Below are 17,789 nucleotides of genomic sequence, written 5' to 3'. Positions count from 1 at the left end.
ATGCCTGCTCGCTATCTACCACAGCTCCTTGGCGTACTGTCCCAACGTTAAGTTGTACGTGTTCGCGCTTCCTTTCTGAGTACCCCAATGACTCTACTGCCACATGTGCACAACACGGGTTTACACAGTTAGGGGTCAATGTTAATAGCGGTGGCCTTTGTCCGCTTTTTACTGCGCTCTGCAGATGTCAGTCGTGCGTTCCCCCGCTCACCGCAACACAGCCGGGTCGGGCCCCGTGTCCGATCAGGGCGCGCCATGTCTCCGCAACCGGTCACGCCGCAATTGCGATGCACACATACCCATGCATCACTGCCGGTGCATCGCTCAAAAGCTCCCTCAGCTTGCCGCAGCACCCAGCGAACAGTGGCAACACCTCAAGTAATGGTCCGCTATTATCAATACTTTCTCGCTGCCCCTTGCATTCCGATGATTATCAGCTCCCTGACGGCCGCCATGTTGTTTAGTTCAGCGCTCTCTGGGCCATGCGATCCGAGGGACGATTTTACCACCTCCTGTTCATTCCCACAGCCCCAAGTCCGCTCAAGTCAGGCGCCGCTTCTTCCAACGCACATTACTGCCACAATTTAGGAATTTCGTGCCTGCAATGATGCTATTATATTCGATCCACGTGCCTGACCGGCGGAGGTGTCTTAGCAGGCAGCCATCCCGCAGTGCGCCCTCTAGCGCCCCCCAATTTTTTAATTTTTACTATCATTCACCACCAGGATATTCCTGGCGATGACCGACAGTAAAGGAGAGCCATCCAGCCACTCACTTTAAAAAGGGTGGATGGTTGGGTGGCTTACCTCTGAATGCCCCTACTCCCTCGGGCCGGCGAGGACTGTTTATGCAGATGGAGTCAATTTTACTCTGTCTGAGTAAATATGGCGGTCCACCCGACTCAAAACAGGGCAGGTGGAACCAAAAGTTTGGCGGACAAGGTACTCTGAAGCTGCTATATGCCCAGTCTGACCTTGGCTACAGAGTACCATGTGCACAAAACTCTAAATTGGGTCCTACGTCTCTTTTGTGTCTTTACTCGTTCTGAGACTAAATCATATTTTTTCCTGAAAGATTTCTTTTACCTCTTCTGGATTGTGTAAAGTGTACTTTTCAATACAATCTACAGAGAATGAGACCTCTACCGCTGCCTGAATTGCAGACTGGGTAGCTGGAAAACCTACACTCATATTCTGGCTTCTCAATTGGACCAAAATGCATCAGCCTTAGCAAATCACTTTTCTTCATTGTGTCTAGTTTTCCTTGATTTTCAGTTTATTTTGAAAAGCAGATTGAAGTAATTCAGATTAGAGTCTGTACTGCACAGAAACGTCAAAGATTTGGTTTAATATATTATTTGTATCTGTTTAGATTCTGGCAGCTAGACAGGAGATGTATGGCAGCTTCTCTGCTTGTGCATGCTGCACTGCAGGGTCTCAAGAGGATACAAGATGGGGCATGGACTAGAAGGACACATGGGGCTTCGCTCATACACTGCATCCCTCCTCACCTTACAAGGAGTCCCTGAAGTTTTGAGTGATTACTCTTGAGAGGTTAATGGAGAGATGTTGCTTGTTTTTGGTAGATGTTGTAAGGTGGTAGGGATGTTTGCCTGGTTACAATCTGTCTTGTGGGTAGCTGCCGCCATCCAGTCTTGTCTGGTTCTCAGCGCTTTTATAACCACTGATCGACAGGATTGGGCAGTGTGTGTCCCAAATAGCCCAAAAGTAAATAAAGAAAGCTTTTGCAGGACAATAAACAAAGTCAAAACCCAAAAGGATTTTGAAAATGTATGAATCCTTACAGAAAGCTAAAAGATTGGTTAGTTAGGCAAATAAATAAATTATAGCAATAGGTTTAAACCTAAGGTTGACCTCCAGAAATATTCTAAGTATAAATTCAAATAACAAACTTAGGGGCATATTAGCAAGAACCTTGTTAAAATTATCACTGTTTTAGCGGCAGGAAACTGCCACTAAAACGGCGATAATGGACTTGCTAATATGCGTTATAGAATTCCAATAGAAGCCCAGTTTAGATGTGCAGGACATCTAACCTGGGCTTTTTTGGAATTCTATAAAGCCGTTTTAGCGGCAGTTTCCTGCAGCTAAAACGGCGATAATTTTAGCGAGGTTCTTGCTAATATGCCCCTAACATCTGCAATGCTCAGTTTAAAAGGCAAGAAAAGTCTGCAGCAGTGGCTCCTCCGCTATGGCGGAGGAGCGCCGACTCACCTTCCAGCAGCCGAAAAAATTAAAAATAAAACCTTGTTTATTATCATTTTATTTTCTCTCAGAGACGAGGTTTGAGGCGGGGCCAGGGTGGTGAGAGGCTGGAGGGGGAGTGGTGGGCACTGCTTTCACTGTGCATGTGGGCTTGGCTTCAGGTCGGCCAAACCCACATGCGCAGTGAAGCTGTCTCTAACACCAGCTGCATTGCCGGGTTGGAGAGAGCAGGCATAGACTCCCAGTCTGTGTGGGAGTGCAAATCATTGGCGCTGAGGCCAATCCTGACACTGCTTTCAGGATTGGCCGCAGTGCACTCTGGGAGCCTGTGCCTGGAGAAACGAACAGCACGATGCGGTCAGCAGGTAAGCAGGGGCGGCCTTAGGCATGTGCAAGCTGTGCACCTGAACAGGGCCGCCCAACCCCAGGGGCCGCCACGCCCATATATGTCCTTAATATAATAATCCTCTGAGGATGGATACATATTTGTGTGGCGGCCCCCGGCAGGGATTTGGCGCCTCCGGCTCTGTTCCACTTCCAAACACCCTGACCCCCCCATTTCATGGCCTCCGCGCCCGGGGCCCCTTACCTAGGCACCCTGCCCAGGGACGCCATGAGCCTAGAGCCACCCCTGAGGTAAGTGTTTATTTTTTTTTATTTCCCCCTCAGCCCCCCTGTTCCCCACTTCCTCCCATTCCCCACTTCAACTCCACCCCACCCCACCCTCACACTGTCTGTTCCCCGGCCGCTACTGAAGATCTGTAAGATCTATAAGTCCAAAGTCAGCAAGAGACTGAAATAAAGTCTACCTCGGACAAAATGAAAAGGTCTGGCTAGTGTTGCCAGATTTTGAGACAGCTTTCAAGCCCAAAAGAACCCAAACACTACTCCAAAAATAGCCCAGGTGTTGACACTCCATTTACTTATGAATTGCATGCCAACAGCATTTGGAAATATAATTATATTTAAAGGCTTAAATGTCCAATACTCATATTTGTCAAAACCGCTTCATATTTTCTGAACAACAAGTATTTTAATAGCGGTTTATACACTTAAACCATTTATCTTGAACGTTTGCACAGGACTTGGTTGTAACTCTTCAGTGTGGGTCCTACCTACACCTTCGCAGGGGTTTATTTTGTTTGGGTTTGTTTCCCCTGACCTGGCAGCACCGTATTCATTAGTCACATCTACAACCTCGAGTGCGTACCTGCTAGAGCGCCATTTCTTCCTGTCCTTAACCAAAACCCTCCACCGAACCACTCATATTAGTCAAAGTACCCATTGTATTACACACGAAAAAGAAAGATGTCCTGTCAGGGAAAATGCCACTCACTTGATATCAAATGGCATGGAGCAAGCTGCCAAAACATGTGCTGGGTCTGATGACAGGGACTGCAGCTGCAGAAGGGGAACATCCTTTACAACGAAACTTTTACTACGCAGTGCTTTTACAACGCAGGTTTTACAACGAAAACCATTACAACGCATTGCGCTTGGGGGCGCTCTAGGATAGGGAATAGATTTAATTTACTATCCAACACCTTCCCTAGTGTCCACGGGGACTGGAGTTGGAATAGTAAATTAAACTATTCACTATCCAGCACCCCAAAGCGCTATGCGTTGTAAAGGTTTGCGGTGTAAAAACTGCGTTGTAACAGCATGCGTGGTAAAAGCATGCGTTGTAACGTCATACATCCGCTGCAGAAGGGTGCTCTTCAGGGTCAAGTTTATACTAAAAGCTCACACTTGTCATACTCACAGCAGGCCTCCCAAATAACTGGGAATATCTACCAAAGCTTCCGTCTGAGAACACTTCGTTCATTATTCCATGAGCAAATGTAAGATAAATGCTGGACTTCTCTTCCCGTATGCAAATTACGCATGTTTCATGCTTTTGATACTCCTCAGAAGAGAGCAGTTCATTGCATGGGGTGCACAACCTGCTGTTTAATGTTCATGTGAGCTAGCAGTGGCAAGCTGAGTTGTGTAAACCTGTTCTTCAGGGCCTGGCACTGCCAAGGGTAGCATGGATACCTCAGAGTCTGGCTGTGGCAAGCTGAGTTGTTCTTTTACTTGAAGGGCAGTTGTTCTTTTACCTGAAGGACAAATGGAGGCTTTGCTCATACACTGCATCCCTCCTCAGGCTACAAGGAGTGCCTGAAGCTATTAGCAGACATCATGAATTCAATCCTCTTTCACAGTGTTATTAACCTTCAGAAATGCTGAGTCATCATGAAGATGAAGAATTATTGTCATGGTCTGGATGGTGAAGAGGCAATACAACAGAATTATCCTTGAAATGCAGCATACGCTGCAATACCCAAACATTATCTTTGCTCTGCTCATGCCCGGTGCGAGGCTGGGTGTTGTCCATACCATGTGGGAAGACCAGTAGGACTGTGCGCTTAGCTTGTGCCCTATATCCATGCTGAACATAATTCTCAGGAATTTTCTCAACTCCCTAAGTGAAGTGGGAGTCCACCAATCGTTCCAGATTAAGGCTCTAAAGTGACTCCATGGTTCCACAGAGACTGTTTGGTACTCAAATTTGTCATGTGCACAATCTCCTCAAAGAAGTCAACAGGGCATGCAAAAGAATAGTGCAGACCTTAGAGATGGCAGGCATGGAAGAGATCCTAGCAGACAGTATCGGAGGGAACTTCAGTTTCAGTGTCAGCCTATTCTATAAATGGTTACAATGCAGTGACTTTCCGGAAAGCACCACCACCATTCGATACTGCCAAAAAGCTAAATATCAGCAACAGATGGACTGCCTGGATGGAGACATATGATGATTTCATTGATGCACTAGAAGATACGGATAACAAGAAAATTATCAAATACAATCAAGAATATTGCCGGTGAAGGTCTAAAAGAGGTAATAAAGAAACTGCCGCAAACAAATAAAGTCACATACTGTCAAATTTAGAAGCGTTAAATCTGAAGTTCAATCCAATGCCGAATGTTGTTTACAAAAGGTAAATTTTCAGTCAAGAATGACTGAAAGTCGGTGAAACAATTGATGAATTTGTTGAGAGAATGGATACACTCATCAAAGACTAAGTTCAATGTATTCAATGATGAGGAAGCAATGCTCCTTAGAGTTATTGACGGATGCCTTACAGATTCATTCGGACTATGGATGTTGAGAGAAACTCATTGTCTGGAGCGAATTCTCAGGGCTGTCAGAGCTGAAGAGCATGCTGATCGACAAGCTGCTGACATGGAGGCTGTAGGTGCCCAGAATGAGCCAGTTATGCACATGAAAAGTAAGACAATGCACAAGATTGAAAGGCAAAAAGGGATGTTTTAACAGGAGAATAAGTTGTGCTTCATGAGTGGCTTTTGGCTTCTACATGAAGGCAAATGTTCTGCCAATGGACAAATATGCAAAGGCTGTGGGATGTAGAACCATTTTGTAATGGTTTACAAGAGAAAGGAAAATGTAAGTGCATCACAACGAGAATACAAAACGGCCTCCCGAACGTTCCCGAAGCGACGTTCACAAGGCCAAGCGGCAACACGAGTTGAGGCAAATTGACACCAAACGTAGTCAATCGTCCAAATGTTCTTTAGTAACAAAAGCAGATGAAAGTAAATATGAGTGTTGTGCAAGGTCAATTTTTTACCTCAGAAAACCATGCGCATGTCAAACTGGCCATATGTGAACAAATATGCAAGTCAAAGAAACGCTGACAAGACCAAGCACCAAAGTCATGCAAACATTGTCCTAAAATTACACTAGAAGCAAATGGTTGCTCAATACCTTTTATTACGGATAGTGGTGCATCGATAAATATTATACCTGTAGAGAAGTACAATGAACTGTCTCCATTGCCCTGACTGATACTGTTGAAAACTAAAGTTTATACCACAACTAAAGTGTATCTACCACAGAGCCGCAGACACCATCGCATCCCAACTGCAACACACCATCAACGATACCTTCAAAACAGGCACCTTCCCAGATGACTGGAAGCGTGCCAAAGTCAGGTCCCTAATCAAGAAACCTATGACCGACCTCAAAAACTACCTACCCATCTCGCTTCTCCCCTTCACAGCCAAATTGGCAGAGAAAGCAGTCAACAAGGAACTGACACGATTCATCAAAGAACACTCCATCCTCGACCCGTCCCAATCCAGATTTGGATCCAACCACAGCAACGAGACCGCCCTACTCGCCGCCAAAGACAACATCCGCACCCTCCTGGACCAGGGCCACTCCACGGCCCTCATCCATCTCGATCTGTCTGCAACCTTCGACACCGTCTCTCACCGCACACTAATCACCAGACTACTTGACGCCGGCATACAGGGAACTGCCCTCGACTGGATCCGCTCGTTACTCACCAGAAGAAGCCAAAGGATCAGACTACCACCCTTCCTCTTGGCCCCCACCGACATCACCTGTGGAGTACCACAGGGGTAATCTCTGATCCCGACCCTCTTCAACATCTACATGGCCCCCCTCGCAGACATCGTCCGACAACACAGCCTCAGCATCATATCCTACGCCGACGACACCCAGCTCATCTTCTCCCTCACCTAAGACCCCACCAACGCAAAACTCAACTTCCAGAGAGGAATGCAAGGAGTGGCAGTCTGGATGACCAGCAGCTGCCTAAAACTCAACACCGAGAAAACAGAAGTCCTCGTCCTTGGAACCAGCCCTTCAGCATGTGACAACACATGGTGGCACACCGCCCTCGGAAGCCCACCTACCCCCTCAGACCACGCCAAGAACCTCAGTATCGTACTCGACTCATCACTCACCATGAACCGACAGGTCAACACCGTCACCTCCAGCTGTTTCAACACCATCTGCATCATCCGAAAGACCTTCAAATGGATCCCCCCGAATCTAGGAAAACAGCCACCCACGCACTCATCACCAGCAAACTTGATGATGGCAACGCACTCTATGCCGGCATCAACAAGTCCCTACTCCACAAACTGAAAACAATACAGAACACCGCGGCCAGACTCGTCCTTGGCATCCCGCGGCACAAACACATCAGCCAACACCTACGGCGACTTCACTGGCTCCCTGTGGAGAAGAGAGTCACTTTCAAAATCCTCACTCACGCCTACAAATGCCTGCTCAACAACAGACCCAAATACCTGAGCGACAGAATCAACTTCCACGTACTCACAAGAAACCTGTGATCATCCAACCTCGCACTGGCTGAAACCCCGCGGTTCCACAGAGCCAGATCAGGCGGAAGATCGTTCTCTCACATTGCAGCCAAGACCTGGAACGAGCTACCGGCAGACATCAGACTGCCCCCTCCCTGAATACCTTCAGGAAGACCCTCAAGACCTGGGTCTTCGGCTGAACGGAGCTGCGCACTCCCCCCCCCAGTGCCTTGAGACCCTCACGGGTGAGTAGCACGCTTACAATACCCTGATTGATTGATTGATTGATACCTGGGCTGAATCAACGCCATTAAAAAGTCAAGGTTCATTTGTAGCAGTGATGAAACACAAGAGAACAAAGTACAAACACCCATTCACCTACTTCAAGTTGAGTAATCTTCTAAATCTCCTGAGGTTTAAATCAAAAGTGTCTCTCTACCTGCTGAAGTTGTGAGGGTAGCAGCCTGTGAGACAATGTCACAAGCGGATAGGGACAGCTCCATACCGTGTGAATGATAGTGTTTCTTGTCCTAGCAATTGTAGTTTTTCCATCCAAACTATGGCACACCCTTCCGCCTATTCTGGTTCTGTGGACGTGCAGGGTTTTGGCAAGGGCAAGGTCGGCAGATCAGAGGTGTTTCTTGGGTACGTGGAAGGAGATTCTCTCATTGAGATATTGAGGTTCGGTGTTGTGGAGGCATTTGAAGGTATGGGTGAGTATCTTGAAGGTTAATCTCTTCTCAACGGGGAGGCAGTGGAGGTCTTGCAGGTGTGTCCTTGTCGAGGACGAGTCTGGCGGCGGTGTTCTGAATGGTCTGGAGTTTGCGGAGTAGAGGTCATTTCCGTAGTGCATTCTGCTGCTTAAGAGTGGGTGGGTGACGGTTTTTCTTGATTCATGGGGGAATCCATTTGAAGGTCTTGTGAAGGATACAGAGAGTGTTGAAGCAGGTATAGCAACGACGTTGACCTGTCGGGTCAAAGAGAGGGAAGAGTCGAGTGGGGGTGGGCGGGCTGCCGAGGGTGGTGGGCCACCAGGTGCTGTCCCATGCAGTGCGGGAGGGTCTGTTAACGAGGACCTCTGACTTCTCCGAGTTGAGCTTCAGGCAGCTGCTGCTCATCCAGGATGCAATGTCCTTCAATTCTTCCTGAAAGCTGAGTTTGGTGGTGATGGGGTGGATTTAAATGTAAATGTAATGGTACTTATACTGCGCACTGTCACCAGACGGTCACTTTGCGGTGTCGCCTATTCGGCTTCCTGGCGCTGATACTCATACCGCTGTGGAACCCCTCCTGGCTTTCCCTGTGAAGTGTCCACTCCTGGGCACCCCCAGGGTGAAGCCAGGCATCCTTAGCGCTGTTGGGGCCAGAGTGGAGGCTAAGCAAGCTATTGCCCAGAGTTGCAACGTGGGGCCCGTGATTAGAATAGGCACCGAGGCGAGAATTAACAGGTCCGAGGAAATTGAGCCCAAGACCCCGCCGAGGCGGGAATCGAACCCTGGTGCCTGGCCAGAACTCTGCATCAGGGTCTGTCGCTCTAACCATTGAGCCACACTCCTCCAATGTAAAATGCAAAAGCAATCTAGTGGCTAATTGATTGGCTAAGTTGAACAATATATAGTAGGGAAAACAGAGGTTCAAATCCCAGTTTCCAGCCTTAATGAAAAAGTGTGAACGTAGTCAAATTACAAATTAGGGACCAGCCTGGTCAATGTCACCATGCAGGATGGTGCTACTTCCACTGCACTTGGGGCTAGATTTACTAATGCTTTGCGCCAAGTTTGTGTGGTATTTTCTATACAACACAAATCAGAATTTGCATTGGTTAATATTCCAAAGTAATGTAAAGTCACTTTGTTCTGCATTACTTTGAGTCAAGGGGGCGCTCCATGGGCAATGAATGGGTGCTCCCATGTAACTACCTACGGGTTTTGACGCAGATTCTTATCTACAACCATTAGTGGACAGGGATTTACCCAAAATTGTACACTTCCTTTAAAAGGTTTAACAAGTTTCTCCTCATTTTTCCAACTTTGCATATATGCTGCATTGTACAACACCCATCCAAAGTAGGTAAAGCCTTAGAACCCTCTTTTTATACTGTGTTCAGCTAAAGGACACACCCTTGCATTATGGTGCAAGGTTTCTTTTGTTGGCGCATGGCTGCCATAGTGTGCCAGGGTTTGGAGAGAGAAAAATTGCACCATATCTTAGTAGCTGTGGCACTTTTCTCCCTTTCCTTTTGCCACAAGGCAGAGCAGCATCTTTGGCGCCTTGGGTAACAAAATAGTCAATCTGGCGCTCAGGGTGCAAATGAAGCATACGCAGCTGCCTGCCACCCTAGCTTGTACCAGCAGAAAGTGCATGTGCCTCGCATACTCCCTCATCACAAGCCCCAGAGTACTGCTGAGACTGCACAGTGAGATGGTATTCACTTCTGACATCTTAACTTTTGCCTTTTAAAAAAAAACAATGCCTTGCATCTGATTAATTTACTGTGTGATCAGTGTTTTTATTTAACAGAGCATGCTAGTAAGCTCTTGGTAGAATTAAGATTAAGCAAAAGCTCTGCCATTTGGGGCCATATGTATCATACAAATTCGCATTCGCAAAGTCCGAAATTCGCCGAATTTCGGCCTTTGTGAATGCGAATTTGCTAAATTGGATCTATGAATAAAAATCCAGTGCAAAATAAGGAATCGCAAAATTTGCGATTCCTTATTTTGCTATTGCATTTAAGGAATCGCAAATTTTGCGATTCCTTAAATGCAATGTATGAAGCTGAAAAAAATTGCTAATTGTCCCTAAGGAATCGCAAATTACCACCAACTTCAAGTTGGTGGTAGTTTGCGAATTTCTTGAAAAATGCCCATTTTGCTCAAAGTGCCATGTGATGCACATACATGCCCTTAGGGCATGTATGTGCACCACATGTGCACCCATGCTTATTTCAGGGGTGCAACAGGGTGTCCTTTGGACACCCCTGCACCCTTGAAATTATTCTCAATTGACGATTAGCAATTTGCGAATCGCAAATTGAGAATAAATTCCCATTCCTTCCTATGGGCCTCCTGGGCCATAAAAATGAATGGGAAACTATTCCTTAATTGCGAATTCGCAATTTGCGAATTCGCAATTAAGGAATATCAAGAAATCGCTAACAAATTGCGATTTTCTTGACACATACCAATTAGCGATTCTGAAATAGCGATTTCTTAAAAATCGCTATTACAGAATCGCTAATTGGCACCTTGATACATATGGCCCATCGTGCTAAATTAGAAAAGAAGATACCAATCCAGTAACTAAACTGCACATGATGTAACCAGGAAACCTCAAGTCCAAATCCCTACATATTGCTTTGACTAAGTTGTAAGATCTTATTCAAACCACTTTACTTCACTGTTTCTCATTTTTCTTAATGGTCATGTTCAAGACCACCTTGAAGTAATTCTGTTTGGGGTGTGACCTATACAAAATTCTCTTGTGTGTGGCTTAATCACTATAATGTTGCTCCTCTATAATAACAATAGAGGCCACATCTAGGAGAGCACATAAATAATTTGTCTCTTAGCTTCCTCAAGGCATTATCCTACAGTGGTGAGGGGTGGTGGTCAGAGGAAGGGCTTCATGAATGTTTCTAAATGCATATTTAGAAACTTTCCCTTTTTTTAATTTTTTTATAAATATTTTTATTGTTGCACCATGTCAGCATATGTACTTGTTCAAGCATTCAGATACGTGGCGTCAACATTCCGCCATAATCAATTCGAATCGCAACATTTCTTTTCCTTTAACATTAAACAACAAACAACATTCAGGTGTATAGCTTGGTCTCACAGAAGCATGGTAGGTATATGTAAGCTTTCTAGTTGTGCCAGGCCGGCTGCCGGACCTCCTCCCCCACACGTACCCTTAACATCCCTCGCGCCAGAAGGGCGAGACAGTATCTAGGCAATCCGCGCCCCCGCCACCCCATCCCACCCGCAGTCTCATTTTTACGCTACATCTTCCTCCTCCTCCGAACTATCGATATCTTCTTCTTCCTGTAGAGGTTCACAAGGCTCCCCCCTGTAAACATTCCATGGCAGCCATAGTTTGTTCCATTTACGTGGATTAGCCCTCTGCTGGTACACTGCCCGTTCCACCATCATGAGCATATCCATATTTTTGCACCACTGTGTCAAGGTCGGTGTCTCTGATGCCCCCCATCTTTGCGCTATGTCTCGCTTTGCTAACATCACCCCTATGACCACCCATTTCCGCCCGTATGATGTCAGGTCGTTCGGGCCCCATACATTCAACAAGCAAATTCTAGGGTCAGGAGTGAACGGGAGCTGCAGCGTCTGGGCGATCGTGCGTGCCACACGCTTCCAGTAGTCTAGTATGGTCGGACATGACCAAAGGGTATGGAACAGCGTTCCCTCCTCCCCACAATTCCGTAGACAATATGGGTGATCTGCCCTCTGGATTTTGTGTAGTGTAGTGCGTGTGTAGTACACTCGGTGCAATACCTTGACCTGTACCAATCGGAACCTTGCTGATATTCCCGCCTCTCTAGGCGATGCCATTGCGGCATTCCATTCTGCTTCATCCAGTGCACCCACATCATCCTCCCATTTCTCTTTCAATTTCTGTAATGGGTCAGGCAAATTATTCACTAGTTTACGATACGTGAGGGATGTAGCACTAGCTTCCATGAAATCAGTGAGTAGTCGGTCCTCTAAAGGGGCCGATTCCGGGACCTGAGTACCTGGTGTCAGTGCGCCCAGTAATGCATGTCTAATCTGTATGTATCGATATGTCTCAGTGGTGTGCAGCTCATACTGTTCTCTCAGAGTAGCAAACGGAACCACCCCCTCCCTTGTCCATAGGTCTCCCACCGTGGAAATCCCTATAGCGTCCCAGCGGTCAAATCCTTTACTACGTCTCAAGTTTCCTAGCGCCCTAGAGTCCCACAAGGGTGTGAGTTGTGTAATCACCCCCCCCCCCACTTCAGTCGGGATTGAGCCCTATGCCAGAGCGTTACGGTGTGTTTAGTTGGGCCGACCAGTTTTGCCATTAGGCCTTTGTTGTAGAGCGGGGCCAGAAGTGTATTAATGCCAAGCTGCCGTCTGTCTGCTAAGTACGCCGGGTCCTCCTGCGGTGCGTGTAACCACTGGTTAATCACCTTGAGGTGGGCCGCCCAATAGTATAATTCCAGGTTTGGGAGTGCAATCCCTCCACTGTACCAATCTCTAATCAGTTTCACCTGTGCTATCCTTGCCGGACTATCTCCCCACAACAGTCCTGACAGTTGCCCCGATATCTGTTTGAAGAAGGAAGGTGGAACCAGTGTCGGTGTATTCTCCAAAACATAGAGGAACCGGGGCAGCGCCATCATTTTGAAAAGCGCCGCTCTGCCCAATAACGTCAGCGGGAGTGTCTTCCAGTGGCGCACGTCCGCTTTCAGTCTGTCGAGCAGTGGTTTCAGATTCATTTCCTGAAAGGTCACATGATCGCGGGTGATCTGAATTCCTAAATATTTGAAGGAAATTTCCTCCACCGCCAAGGGGCAATCCACCTCCAGACGTGGCGGGGTGCCACGCAGCATGTAGAGCACCGATTTCCTCCAGTTAATCTTGTAACCCGATGCAACACCCTGCCGCTCACACAACGCCAGCAAGATTGGAATCCCTTCTGCCGGGTTAGTCAGGTATATTAGCATATCATCAGCATATAAGGACACCCTGCCGCTCACACAACGCCAGCAAGATTGGAATCCCTTCTGCCGGGTTAGTCAGGTATATTAGCATATCATCAGCATGTCCTCCCAGCCATCACCCCAGTCGATGCCCCGCATCAGTGGCGTGGTCCTAATGATAGTCGCCAATGGTTCCAATACCAGGGCAAACAGTAGTGGCGAGAGCGGGCAGCCTTGTCTCGTGCCCCTTGCTAATGAAATGACTCTCGAGACATGTCCGTTTGCAGTCACCCGCGCCACCGGTTGTTCGTACAGTAGCCTGACCCACCCTATGAATTTCGAGCCGAAGCCCATATGGTGCAGGACTGCGAAGAGGTACCGCCACTCTACCAAGTCGAACGCCATTGTGGCGTCCAGTGAGAGGATCGCTGCATCGGTTGCCAACGACGGGGCTCTCGCCATAACACCATGCAGGTGCCTGAGATTCAGCGCCGTATTTCTGTGCGGCATGAATCCCGATTGGTCCGGATGTATGAGGTGGCTAAGGTGAGGTAGCAGCCTGCTGGCCAATAACTTTGCCAGGATTTTGCATTCTGCATTGAGGAGGGAAATCGGCCGGTAGGAGCCGCAGTCCTCTGGGGGCTTGCCAGGTTTCGGGATCGCCACTATGGTGGCCATGCACTGATCAGGTGGCAAGCGTCCTCGTTCTAGACTGTCCACGTACATATTGAGTAGCGGCGTTGCGAGCGTTTCCGACATGGTCTTGTACCATTCAATCGGGATTCCGTTGGGGCCCATGGCTTTTCCCGGGTGCAACGCCGCAATAGCCGACGCTATCTCCTCAGCCGACAAATCAGACTCGAGGTCCACAACGCTGTTATGCAGTAGTGTGCGGGTGGGCACCCCCACGAGCGCCGTCTCCGCCATTTCCCGGGTAACCTCTATGTCAGAGGTATACACCGTCTGGAAGTGATCAGCCAGGAGTTCGACTATCCGGGCAGGGCGGGTGTGCATCGCCCCTACAGAGTCTTTCAGTTGCAAGATAGTCCTCTGTCCCTCCCGCTTTTTCTCTAGCCAGGCTAGGAGCTTGCTTGCCTTATCCCCTACGTCGTAGATCCTATTGGTAATGGCCGTCATGTGTTCAATCACTCTACTGCGTAGAAAATCAGTATGACGTTGCTGACACAGCCGCAGTGCGTGGAGCGTGTCCCCGTTCGGGTCAGCCATATGAACTTCATTTGCCTTGGCTAGTCTGCCCTCTAGGTCTAGCAGTTCCTTTTTCTGGGAGCGCTTATAACTCGTTATTGTGGAGATGGCTTGGCCTCGTAGGACCGTTTTATATGCTTCCCATAGGACCGATGGGGAGGAGACCGAGCCAGTATTCTCCGTGAGGTAGCATGTTGTCGCCGATTTGAGAGCCTTGGTCACTTGTGGGACCCTAAGGTATCCCGGGAATATCGGGTATATGCGTTCTTGGGACTGTTCCGGGTTGGAAAGGGTGAGCGTCAACGGGGAGTGGTCCGAGACACCCCTCGGTTTAATTTGTACGTCTTCGACAGTGAGCCGCCCATGCCCCGGTGCCAGGAAATAGTCGATTCGTGATAGACTGTCATGGACCGCTGAGTGGTAGGTGTAGTGCTGGTCAGTCGGGTGTAAGCGCCTCCAAAGATCTATTAGGCCTTGCGCCTCTAGGAAGTCATGTAGCCGGGAGGGCCCTGGAGCCTGCGTTCGTGTCGGGAACCTATCTAGTGTATTATGTGCCACTGCATTGAAATCCCCCCCTACAATGAGGTCCCCGTCCGGGAGTTCCAACAGAAATTTTCCAAGCTCTGGGAGAACTATCGTGTGTAGTGCCGGTGGAACGTATACCGAAACTATATTCAACTGTCTCCCTTCCCATTGTCCGAGCGCTGCTGCGAAGCGGCCCTGTGTATCTACCTTTGTGGACAGAAGAATAAATCGGGAGGATCGGTGCATCAGTATTCCCGTCCCACGGGATCCCCTTGTGAATTCCGAATGAGCGATCATACGGTATCCCTTCCTGTCTAAGGCGTGTGTGGCTGTGCCTGTGAGATGTGTCTCCTGCAGCAGGACTAGGGCTGGGTTGGACCTTTTTATACTGTGGAGCACCAAACCTCGTTTGACCTTGTCCCCCAGACCTCTAACGTTCCAGGACATAAGTTGCAGAGGTGTCATGCACCCTACCCCGCGCTCCCCCCTCCCGATGTCACTCCGTGTGGTGTGTGCCATTGCATCTGCGGTTTAGAAAGTCTATGTACAATAAATATTGCGATCTAAGAACTCGACATGAGCCCGCCATAGGTAATGTGTGTGCCTCATGGTTCCAATCTACACCTGCAAAGTAACTTAAAACAATCAAACACCCCCCATCCCCAACTCCCCCCCTCCCTGCCCCCCTGCTAGACGGACCCTGAACTGCCCGCCCCCCCAACTTAGCAGAGTGCCTGATCCAAACCCCAAACATAGTACTTGCTCGTTGGGGTGAGGGAGTCTCCGGAGTCGGCGGCCTCCCTCCATGTCCACGGAGGACCTCCGCCCGGTGTCCTTGACGGCCTGCCCGGCCAATGCTATTCTTGCACTAGGATATGAAGCTCGGGAAATCACTGTTCGTCGTTGTGCTCAGTTTCAAGTGCCTCGCTCAGTGGGGAGTGTGGATCCACGTCTCCTCCGGATACCTGGGAGCCTGATCGGGAGCCAGTAGTATGGTTCTTGTGTGGCCTCGTGGACCGGCGAGGTAGCCCCGTCTGTCTCCATCCCTCCAGCCAGTCGTGCGCAGCCTCCGGAGTATCGAAGAACCACGTTTTGTTTTCAGCCACTACTCTCAACCTGGCTGGGAAGAGCATGGCATAGGGAAGTTCTCTCGCCCTCAATTCTTTCTTGACTTCAAAGAAAGTTCTCCTCCTTCGTGCGACCTCTGCCGTGTAGTCTGGAAAGAACGCCACGGTGGAGTTTTGAATCCTGACTGGGGGAGAATTTCTCGCCGCCTGCAAGATCGCATCTCTGTCTCTAAAATTGAAGAGGCGTGCAACGATCGGTCGTGGTGCCACTCCTTGCTTCGGACGACCCCCCGGGACTCGGTGCGCTCTTTCTACGGAGAAAAAGGCGGATAGACCCTTGGGTTTGAGTTCTTGTTCGATCAATTTTTCCACATAGAGGTCCATCGCTCTCGTGTCCTCCGATTCCGGAACCCCTATAATGCGGATGTTGTTCCGCCTCGAGCGCCCTTCCTGCTCGTCCAGCTTTGCACGCAGGTCTTTGTTCTCTTTTGAGATTCGTTCAACACTTATCTGGAGCTCCGATACATCCTCCACCAAAGATTTGGTCACCACCTCCATCGATGAAACTTTTTCCGACATCTTGTGGAAGTCGGCCCTAATCAATGTTATTTCCGTCGAGATCGACCCCACCGTAGCCTGTACCTGCGACAGAGCTCGCATGACGTGTTCCAGGGTTGCTTTCTTCCCTCCCGCCGTGTCGGTCGTCTTGCCGGCTTGTGTTTTGGCATCTGGTGGGGAGGCGGGCGATCTGTCATAGGCATACCTCTCGAGTCGTGTCTGCGCATTTCCGCCCTTCGGTCCTTTGCCCGCCATGGCAGCTGTAGTGGCACTAAAATGTCCGCGGCGAGCAAGGTGTTACAGGGAGCTAGGACTCACCAGGGAGAGCCCTGTTAGCGGACCTCCGCCGCCTCTGCAGTTCTCAAGTGCTGTGGGGCCGTAGGCGCTAATATCGTTGTCCCCGTCGCCTGGTGGGGCCAGCGGGCGAGGTCGAGACGCCGCGTTGTTCGTCGGGCCCGTCTGCCCTTGCCACTGAGGAGGTGGAGACAGCCCGTGTTCAAGGCGGAGTGATAGTCCGTTGGCTCGGGGGGGCGCCTGAATCGGCCCACCCGCGGTCTCCGGATGCCTGATGGAGACCCTGACGTCACCAGGCCCCAACCGGGTACTTGCCAGTCTCACCCAGGGGGGGCGCCCACCGAGCCGTGGAGCAGCGGGGACACCTCTGTGCCCACCGTGGACCAGTTCCCTTTTCTGTGGCGTCGGAGTGTCGGCAGTGCCGTCCCCCAGCAGTCAAATCGATTAATGCGGACACCAAGGGGGGGGGCGATTGTGTCCAGGCCGTTCTGAGCCGACACGCTATCTGCGCGGCCGAATGCACTGTGTGGTCGCGCTCCGGCGCGTTAGTGGCAGCCCCGGTGTCTTTCCACAAAGAATCAGCGCCCCCCCTGCCAGTTCCCCCGCAGTCCGGGTGGCGGCTGTTGCAGCCCTCAGATCGGCAGGCTCGGCACCCCCGCAATGCAGAGCTCCGGTACCTCCGGCGAATCTACAAGATGGCGGTCCCTGGCCCAGCGCAGGTCCGGCCGCCTCCGTGCGGTGTTCTGGAGCGTACCCTGCGCCCACCGGCCGCAGGCGGTGTCGGTCAGTCTCCTTCCCGCTGGTCACAAGGGCGCCGGTCGTTGCGCCAGGCCGCAAGTCACACTCGGCCCTGGCGCTCCGTCCGAGCGCCCGCTTCCGGCTCCTCTACGCCGCGGCCGCAGCACTTCCTGTCGGCTCGGACTCGCCAGGCGGACCCCGGGCTCCAGCTCCTCCCCAAGGCCAGAGCGGGCAATACGGGCAACTTCACTTCCCGCCGTCGGATTTTAGATCTGATTGCTGTCGGGCGTGCCGCCCGGCCCCCGGGCTTCAGTCCCTACCCGTAGGGCGAAATTCAGTGTCGGATTGCTAGTCGGA

Source organism: Lissotriton helveticus, chromosome 5_1 (assembly GCF_964261635.1).
Source record: "Lissotriton helveticus chromosome 5_1, aLisHel1.1, whole genome shotgun sequence".
Lineage (NCBI taxonomy): Eukaryota > Metazoa > Chordata > Amphibia > Caudata > Salamandridae > Lissotriton > Lissotriton helveticus.
The sequence above is the reverse complement of the archived record's forward strand: the minus strand, read 5'-3'. Positions refer to the sequence as shown.